Source organism: Choloepus didactylus, chromosome 2, assembly GCF_015220235.1.
Source record: "Choloepus didactylus isolate mChoDid1 chromosome 2, mChoDid1.pri, whole genome shotgun sequence".
Taxonomy (NCBI): Eukaryota; Metazoa; Chordata; class Mammalia; order Pilosa; family Megalonychidae; genus Choloepus; species Choloepus didactylus.
This window is the reverse complement of record NC_051308.1, coordinates 239,103,218-239,112,602: the sequence shown is the minus strand read 5'-3', so window position 1 is coordinate 239,112,602 and position 9,385 is coordinate 239,103,218.

The window sequence follows — 9,385 nt, the reverse complement described above, 5'->3', positions numbered from 1 at the left end:
CAACAACATTTAAAAAGGACACTAGGTCATGATCAAGTTGCTTTTGTTTCAGTATTGTAAGGTTAAATAAACATTAGAAAAATTCATAAATGTAGTTACCTCTGGAAAGACACTGAAAGAAAAAAATCATATGATCATTTCAGAAGATGAATAAAAAGAATTTGATAAAATTTAAAATCCATCACAATAAAAACATCCATTAGCAAACTTGGAATAGAAAAGAACTCTTTAATCGATAACAGAGATTTTTATAAAATACATGACATATAATAGAGGAAGAGTGAAACTTTCGCTTTGTGGTATGAAACAAGATGAGGGCTCTAATTTAAAAAAAAAAGTATAAGGATGAGAAAAGAAAAAAGCAGAATCTTTGCTATTTGTGGATAAGATGGTAACTATGACACTTTATATGTGAGTAGTTAGCATCAATCAGAGACTTTAGAAAGACTGTTGGTTAGAAAGTTAATACACAAAATTCAACTATGCTTCTTTATGCCCACATTCAACAATTAGAAAATAAAGTTAAAACAAAGACATTATTTAGAGTAGCATTGGGAATTACCAAGTACCTAGGGATGTAGGAATGAACCTAACAAAATATGGATAAGACGTTTATTCGGAAATCTATGAAACATTGCTGGGATGATTTGTTTTTAAATTAGAAGACCAAGAAAATTACACTCATGGATTATAAGAGTCAATGTTTCAAAGATGTAAATTCTCCACCAAATCAGTCTAATACTTCAGCACAATACCATTTAAAATCCCTATTGATTTTCCCTCCCTCCCTCTCCCTCCCTCTCTCTCTCTCTCTCTCTCTCTCTCTCTCTCTCTTTCCCTCTGTGTGTGTGCATGTGTGTAACATAACAAGGACATTCTACAATTTATTTTAAATATAAAGAACCAAGAGTATCTATAACACAAAACAACCAGGAGAAGGAGGAATCTGCAGTGCCAGATTGTAAAATTTACTGTCGAGTTCTAATAATTGAGAGTGTGATACTGGCCAAAAAATGGATGCATCGATCGTTGGATGGGTGTAGATACCTGAAGCAGACCCGTGCTTGATTTATGAAACGTGTAGCCCTGACGAGGGAGAACGGATGGTTTGCTCATAAATTGTACCGGGATAAACGGATATCCAAGGGGAAAACAATGAACTTGAACTTCACTGCGCAACATACACAAAAAGCAATTCTATGCCACCAACAATCTAAATGTGAGAAGGGAAAATAATAAAGTGTTTAGAAGTTAATTTAGAAGAAAAGTTTCATGATCTTGGGATCAAAACAATTTTTATTTTTACTAATCCTAATGGAAAGTACTGATACATTTGACTTCATTAAAATTAAGAACTTCAGTTCATCAGAAGATACTATTCGTGGAGGATTTAAAAGGCAAGCCACGACGGGGCGGAGGTGGTCACGGAAGATACACCAAAGAAAGGGCTTGTTTCTAGGGAAAAATGGGATCTGACAAACCAGTAGCAGAGAAGAGGGACCAGGGAAAGAAGGAAAGACACTTAACAGACCTAATGCTCAGTAAACATGGAAACGTGCCCAAGGTCACCATTTACCAAGAAATGCAGATTAAAATCAGATATCACACAACCGACCAGAAGGGGTGAAGCAGGCAAAGATTGGCACTAAGGGTGTTTGTGAGGCCATGGGCACCAGGACGTGTGCACGGCGGGTGTGCGAGTTGCCACACCCAGCACTGACACCGTCGGGCACATCAGGAACGTTGCGTGGCTCCGACAGCTCTGCTCCTGGGCGTGCACCAGAGGGACGGGCACATGGGTGCCCCGAGACCCAGATAATGATGGTGACGGCAGACTAATTGGCAACAGCCCAAACTGGGAAAACTCAGACGCCTGTCAAGGATAAGATGGATAAATAAGTCGTGGTACGGGCACAGAGCAGGAAACTGTGGCAATGAAAATGACAAACTATCGCAACATGCAGCACAGATGAATCTGAAAAACATGATGTCAAGGCAAAGAAACAGCCGTGCAAACGCACACGAGCGACGCCGTGGGATCACGTCGTGGGGCCACAAAGAGCACAGCGATCCCTGCGGGGGCCCTGCTCTGTGCCCCGGGGGCCCACGGCCATCCCCGGTGGGAAGGGAGGATTTGCACCTGAGAAAGGGTGACCGGGAAGGGGGAACCTGGTGGAACGACATCCACACACGGAGAGATGGGCCAAGGCTCCTCTACAGGCAGGAAAAGACCCTGAGGACATTCAAGAACCCAGAGCGTGGACCCCCCTCCCCGGAGAGCAAACGGTGAGGAACAAGCACGGAGCACTCGGCAGGGAGTCGACACCCCTTTCCGACGTGAACAGGTCAGGGTGGTCACTGCCTAGATGTCCTCGAAGACCGGGAAAGTGATTGAACTGTAGGAAGGGGCGGCAACAGACAAGATGGAATTTAACAAAGGATTATGAATACTGAATCTCCATATAATTTTCTTTTTCTTAGTTGCTAGGTTATTAGAATAGCTAGAAGGAAAGAATTGAGATGGTGGAACTGTAACCCACAGCATCCTTTGAAATTTGTTCTATAGCTACTTGTTAAATGGCAATTTGAAAGCTCTCACCTTTTTGTCTATATGTTATATTTCACACTAAGGAAATAACTGAAACCATGGAATTGTAAACTATAATATTCTTTGAAATTTGCTCTCTAACTACTTGTTAAATTGCACTTGGGAGGTTATCACTTCCATGTATATATGATATATGTGACAATAAAAAATATGATAAAAAAAAAACGGAGCACTCAGGATGGAAGGAGACGGGGAACCCTGAGAATGAGGCATCCGAAAATATTTCCAAACATGGCACCATTGCATATTGTCTTCCTTCCCACCCCCCAGCCTCATTTATTCATCTCCTCTCACCTCTCACCTCTCACCTCTCACCCAGGCGTCCCACAAGGGCAGAACCACCCGCGTCCCCTGGGGCTGCTCTAACCGGGCGGCTCAGAACCACCTGCCGGTGGGCTCACGGCTCGGGGCTGGCTCCGTGCTCCGTCTGAGACCTGGGGGAAGCCCACGCCTGTACCACGGCTCCGGCGCTTGCCGGCCTTCCTCACACTCCTAGGCTGGCGGCCGCGGCCCTTTCATCCCTGCCCCTGTCCTCCCGCAGCCTCTCCCTGTGTCCATCTGTCTCTGCTCCACATCTCGTCTCCTTAGGATGTGGGTGCTAGGGGACCAGGGCCTCATCCAAACAAATCCCACCTCCAGAGACCCTATTTTCACATACGGTCCCATGCGCAGGACCAGGGGTGGGATTTGAATGTGGTATTTGGGGGACACGGCTCATCCGTCACCCCCGATCCCATCTGCATCCAAGCCCTGCTCCGGCCCCGGCCCCAGGCACCGAAACGCACCCCGTCCCGGAGGCCCCGGCAGTGCTCAGAGCCGGGACCTGGGCCCTGCCTCCCCCGCGGCTCCTGCCTCCTGCTCAGGGCCGTGGACACAGCGGGGGACGGGGGGGGGGCTCCCGCACCCCCACTGCAGGAACAGGGACGCTCGGGCCCGAGGAGGCTCCGTCCCGGTCCCAGTGCCACCGGGTCAGCCCCAGGGAGGACAGTCAAAGGACAAGGCCCGACCGAGCAGACCGGCCACTCTGGGAGTCCCTGGGCCCGGGCCGCTGGGCAGATGGGCCCGTCAGCGTCATGGGCCGTGATAGCCTCCGTCAGCGTCACAGGGCTGGGGCGACGGCTCCCCGGGCTCCCCCTGCCACCTCCACCCTCTGGCTCTTGGATTCCAGCTGGTTCCCCCCAGGACCTCAGGCCCCGAGTGGACGCTGGGAGACAGCGAGCCGGACAAGAACGGCCCAGAGTGGGAACCCAGGCCCCGGGAGCGGCAGGAAGCGGTGCAGGGGCTGGCCAGGGAGGAGGGACACCCTCCTGTTGGGGACCACACTCACCCTCTGGTGGGAACAGACTCCCCTCGGGACCCTGGGGCACCCCAACACGAGCTCGTTCGCTGTCTCTTCCAGAGGATGTGGGCCTGGCTCCGGCTCTGCTTCCCATCCTGGGTGGGGCCCGTGTGGGGCCAGGATGGGGTTCAACCTCGCAGCCAGTCCTGGGGGCACCCCAGGTCCTCCTGCCCCACAGGGCCAAGGTGAACGGGACGCCCTCGGAGGTTCCCGTGTGTGGGGGGCCTGCGAGGGTGGGTAAATCTCCCTGTCAGAACAGAGGTTGGCCCTTGGCGTTTGTCCACCCTGAAGGCAGCGTGGACAGCCTGCCCGGCCGCCCGGGACAGTGCATCAGGGCCAGTGGGTGCAGAGGCCGTGCACCCCGACTCCCACCAGAGGTCCCGCTCACCCTCCTCGCAGCCTCCACCTCAGGGCGAAGGGTCCGGTCAGCTCCACCCGCTGGGCCCCCTTTCCAAGCTGGCTGCTGCCTTCTGGAAGGGCCCGAGCTCCTTGGCCGCCTGTGAGGCCCTCACGCCGATACCATCGGCCCCCCAGCTCCATCCCCTGCTTGGGGCTGCTCCTGGCAGATTCTGCCCTCTGAGCTCCAGACCCCTGCCCGTCTCCCTCTGCACCTGCCTCTGTCCCGGTGCACCCGTGCACCCCTCTGGCTCCGCGATTTCAGATTTCACCATCAGAAAAGGGTGATGTGACCAGCCCGGCGCCCCGTCGTAGCTCATACAGTTTCCTGGACTTGGGTGCAGGAGGGCAGGGGTCTGGGGGTGGGGGTCCCTCCCTGCTGGATGTCATGGCCTCGGAGCCAAGGGGGTGGCTTGGGGAGACCCTGAGGGAAGCCCCGAAATGGGACCTGGGGGCTATGATGAATGAAACAGGCACCTCCTTTGCTCCAAAGCTTGGGTTCTGCCCCCAGCCTGCCCTCTGCGCAGCCCCTGGTCTTTGGGGGTCCGGGAAAGGCTGCTGGTGACCTGTCCTGGGATCCCCTCAGGGATTGAGGGGAACAGTGGTCAGTGGTGATGGCCGCAGTGATGGAGCTCAGTGTCGGATGAAGACCATCCCGAGGGTTGAGCCCCCTGCCCTCCCCTCACACTCACACCCCTTCCCCTAACTGCCCAGCACAGTGGGCCACTCTGGAACTCCGCTTTCCTTCCAGGGCTCTTTTCCCTGACTCAGTAAGGCGGGTGGCAGCCCTGGGCCCCCCTCAGCCTGGCCTCCTGCTCGGCCTGGCCATGGACCCACGGTGGACAGCAGGGCCCGAGGCAGCCCTCCCCCCTCCCCCACCCCCATCCCTCCTCCCTCCTCCCCATCTCTCCTCCCTCCTCCCCTCCTCTCCTTCCCTCCCCTCCTCCCCCTCCTTTGCTCCAGCTCTGCTCCCTGCCTCACCTGCAGAGGGACACACTGTGTGCATGTGCATGTGTGTGTGTGTATGGTGAGGGTGATACTGTCCCTTGGAAAACTGATCCTACGAGGGGACCAGGAGCTGGAGAGCCTCTCGTTGTAATTAGACAGTGGGGTTTGGAGCTAAAGCGGAGTTTAATGGGGATCACTCAGCAGGCCTGAGGTAAACAGGGGGCGGCCCCGTCCCCAGGCCCAGCCACAGGGCCCCAGTGAGGACAGGGGTGGAGCTTGTCTGTGCCGTGGGGAGCCCTGCCGTGGGGAGACCCCTGCCCAGCCAGCAGAGAGTGCTCCCCTCCCTGACTCGTTCCCTCGGCTGACTGTGGACTCGGGCGTCCGGGGTGCAGGCCTGGTGGCCGCCCCTGCCTCAGAGCCCTGGGGTTTCTCCCGTGAAGCTCCAACAGTGGCTTGCACAGCTGTTAGGGCCCAGGTGACATCGGAATTGTGCTGGGGTCCGGCCCCTGCCTTTGGGGGTGACGCTGATGAGCCTACACCTTCCCCTTGCTTGGGTCAGACACGAGAACCCCAGGGGCACCCCGGGAAACCCATCCTGATGGAGGAGGTGGCCTGTCCTGGGCCAGACAGCAGGAGAGCAGCTCCTCCCCGGGGTTTCCTCCTCACCCTGCTCCCCGGAGCACAGCCTTGGAGACCCCCCACCCCACACAGGCCCCAAACCCAGAGAGGCTGCGGGTTCAGGGCCATCAAGTTGACGTCCTGCCTGGGCCCCGGGTGCCCGGTTCGGTTGGTGCCTCCACGCCAAGGCAGGGGTGGCTGGGACGGCCATCAGCCCTTCTGGAGCTCCGGGCAGTCACGCTGGGGGCCCCGGGGGCACCTGCCCGACCCTTGCAGGCGGCATCCGTGAGCTGGACTTGGCAGACCCAGTGGCATCTCAGGGCCACGGGTGGGCCTGGCCCTCAGGCCTCAGTGTCTCCGGGGTGGGTTGGAGCTGAGGGGCGAGAGGCTCTGCCGCCCACTGGGGGTCAGGGGTGACGGACCGGATGGACGGGTCAGACTCGTGCCTGCCCTTGGGCTGGGTGCCGGACCTCTGTGCCTCGGTTTCCTCGTTTCGGGGGCGGTTGGGAGGAAGCGCCCAGTGCCGTGCCTGGGTCACAGGAAACCCCCGTGGGCAGCTCCTGTGGCTGAGGGTGAGGGGTGGATGACGAAGCTGGCAGGTCCCCGGCAGGCCCTGGGCCTGGCTGCCATCCGCAGGGGCTGTGCAGGGTGGGAATCCCCTGGGAAAGGGGGTGCCGGGCTGGGTCTGGGAGAGGCTGCACTGGGTGGCCTCTGAGAGGGCCCCGGGGGCCCCACCTCCCGGGAAAATCCCCTCCCTGAGCGAGCCATGTCTCCCCGTGAACCGACCATGGCCTGGGTAATGGACGCCCCTCCCCAGGTCAGACCAGAAGGGACCACAGCCCCTGTCTGGACACACGCCCTGCTCTCTCTCGGGGCCCTTGCCCCGGGGAGTCAGCGGCCGTGTCCCGAGGCAGCCCCGGAGCAGCTCTCGCACCGAGGAACCGAGGAACCGACGTCTCCCAGCAGCGGCCACGAGGAGATGAGGCTTCCAGACAACAGTCGGCGCTGGAGCTCAGACGTGGAGCCCCAGTCGAGCCTTTGGCTGATGGCAGACCTGGGGGACACCCCAACTGCTGCCCCAGTAGACACCTCGACAGCAGCCCCGGAGGACACCCCACAGATAGCCTGAGGCTCCCGCCAAGCCATGTCCGGACCCCTGACCCCGAGTCCATGAGGTCACAGCACGTGCCACTTGAAGCTGCGCAGCCCTGGCCACCCGGGCCCTGGGTTCTCCTTGACCCGGGCAGCCCTCCCACCCCACTGGACCTCGGTTTCCCTGTCTGGGGTGGAGGAGTCAGGCTGGCCACCCGGTGGGCCCCTCCAACCTTCCCTGGCCACCCCCCAACCCCCAGCCGGAGCAGGGGCGACCCCGTCACTCCCGGAGGCGCGGGAGGACAGTGGACGCCGGGGCCAGCACTGCCGGCAGCGCTTCGTCTCCAGCTGCGGAGCAGGGATTTGCTTACTCGGGGCTTGTGACGTGACAGACAGGCCATTAGTGCGATAAGGACGGTGAGGCTGTGACCGCGCACCAATCAGCCTCCCGCTGGTGGAAGGGGCCCCGCGAGGCTGCTCGGGGGCTGCTCCCAGGGTGGCCGGGCTGGGGGCTCCTGCCACCCCTGTCTGGCTGTGGGGTCCGTTCCATGACCTGCCCGGCTGTCTGTCTGTCACCACATCAACTGCGGACAAATGCAGAGCTCTCAGTTTCCATGGTGATGGCCCATGAAAAAGGAGCATCCTGGCCAGCTTTTGTAGTCCGTGGGAAGCGGTGGGGGAGGGTCCTGCCCCCCATTCTGCCAAGCCCTGGACCCCCGATTTGCAAGATGAACTCATCATCTGGATATCCGCCGGCCGCACAGGCCTGACCCTGAGCGGCGATTTGTCAGGGACAAGTGGATGTGTGACAAGTGGGCTCTGGGGACGAGCGGAGGAGTGGGGCTGAGGCCTGGGGGGTCACCGTCAGCCCAGGCGGGACGGCCCGTGATGGTCTGGTCGCAAGGGCTCCAGGCAACGGCCGTGGGGTCTGCTGAGGGCGCAGGCGGCTTCCAGACCCCGGGCTGTGGGAGACCCTCCTGCTGTGGGCCGCCCCGTCCATGGGAACTCGGCACCTCCCGTGTCCAGATGGTTCCTCTCCACAGGGGACTGGGCTAGGGGCCTGGAGTCGAGGGCCCCCATGCTCCCCTCGCCTGTCCCCCGAGGGCCGCAGGGCCACAGACCCCCCTGCAGCCATAAGTGACACCCCCAGTCCTTATGCCCCCACTTGCTGGGGGCTGCGGGGGGATTATGGGAAATGGGCTGACAGCGCTAAATGGATGTGGCACTGACCCACCACAGACACACCACACGCTCGCTGGGGCTGTTACATAAGGTTACACACCACAGCTCATGAAGCAAAACCCCACGTTAAACGGCCTGCAACAAAAATATTAAATGTGTTCTGGCTGCAGGTGAGGGGGCCTTACAGGAGAGGAGCTGATTATTCCCGGGGAGGAACCTCAGCAGTGTCAGGTGTCAGGCCCTCACACCTGGTGGAATTTCCACCCGGTTTTGCAAATCACGACTTCCACATCAACAGCTGATGAATGGAGCCCCCCGCGGTGGTTCTGGGGGAGCTGGTGATGTTGTTGAAGGAGGGGGATGCATGGGGAACCCCTGGGGCAGCCTGGGGGGCAGCCGTCTCCTCGCCGTGCTGGAGCCTGGAAGTGCAGAGTCCATGGGTGGCCGTTGCTCCTTGCTGCAGCCGCGGCTCACCCAGCTCCGCCTCGTGTGTCGTCACGTGGAGGCTCCCCCAGTCTCCTCCCCTTCTCATAAGGACGCCAGTCGCCCTGCTGCAGTGAGACCCCACTTAACGCGGTCTCATCCACCTGTAATGACCTGTGTCCGAATAAGGCCACATCCTGGAGCAACGTAATTCTGGGGGGACCTGATTCAACCCATAATTGGGGGGCATCCTCCAGCAGAAGTGGCAGGGGTGAAAACCATCCTTGGGGTGGTTGTGAGTGTGGGCTGCACCCAGAGGGTCCCTGCCAGCATTGGGGTGCGCAGGCAGCTGGACAGGCCTGGCCTGGCTTCAGACAAGGGTTGCAGCGGCCTCAGTCCCTCCTGACCCCTGCCCCCGCCTGGCCTCTCCCCAAAAATCCAGGCGAGGGTCTGAGAAAGCCCTGGTCCAGCTCCCTCGCGTCACAGAATGTCACGTTCGCCAGAGGACTTTGGTGCGTCTACCTGCCCCCCACGGCCCTGTGACAGCTCCGATTCTCTCCACTTTGCAGCTTCGAGGAACAGAAAGCCAGACTGACAGGCCACTTCCTAGGCATTGAGAGACCTCACAGCAAAGGCCAGAAATGGCCCCAAAAGAGCCAGGGCCTAATCCCTGGAACCTGTTACTGGCAAATGTGCCTTGCCTGGCCGAAGGGGCTTGGCAGGTGGGATTAGGGTCGAGTTGGGGGCTCTGCTGCCAGGATATGGGGGATGGAGGCGGG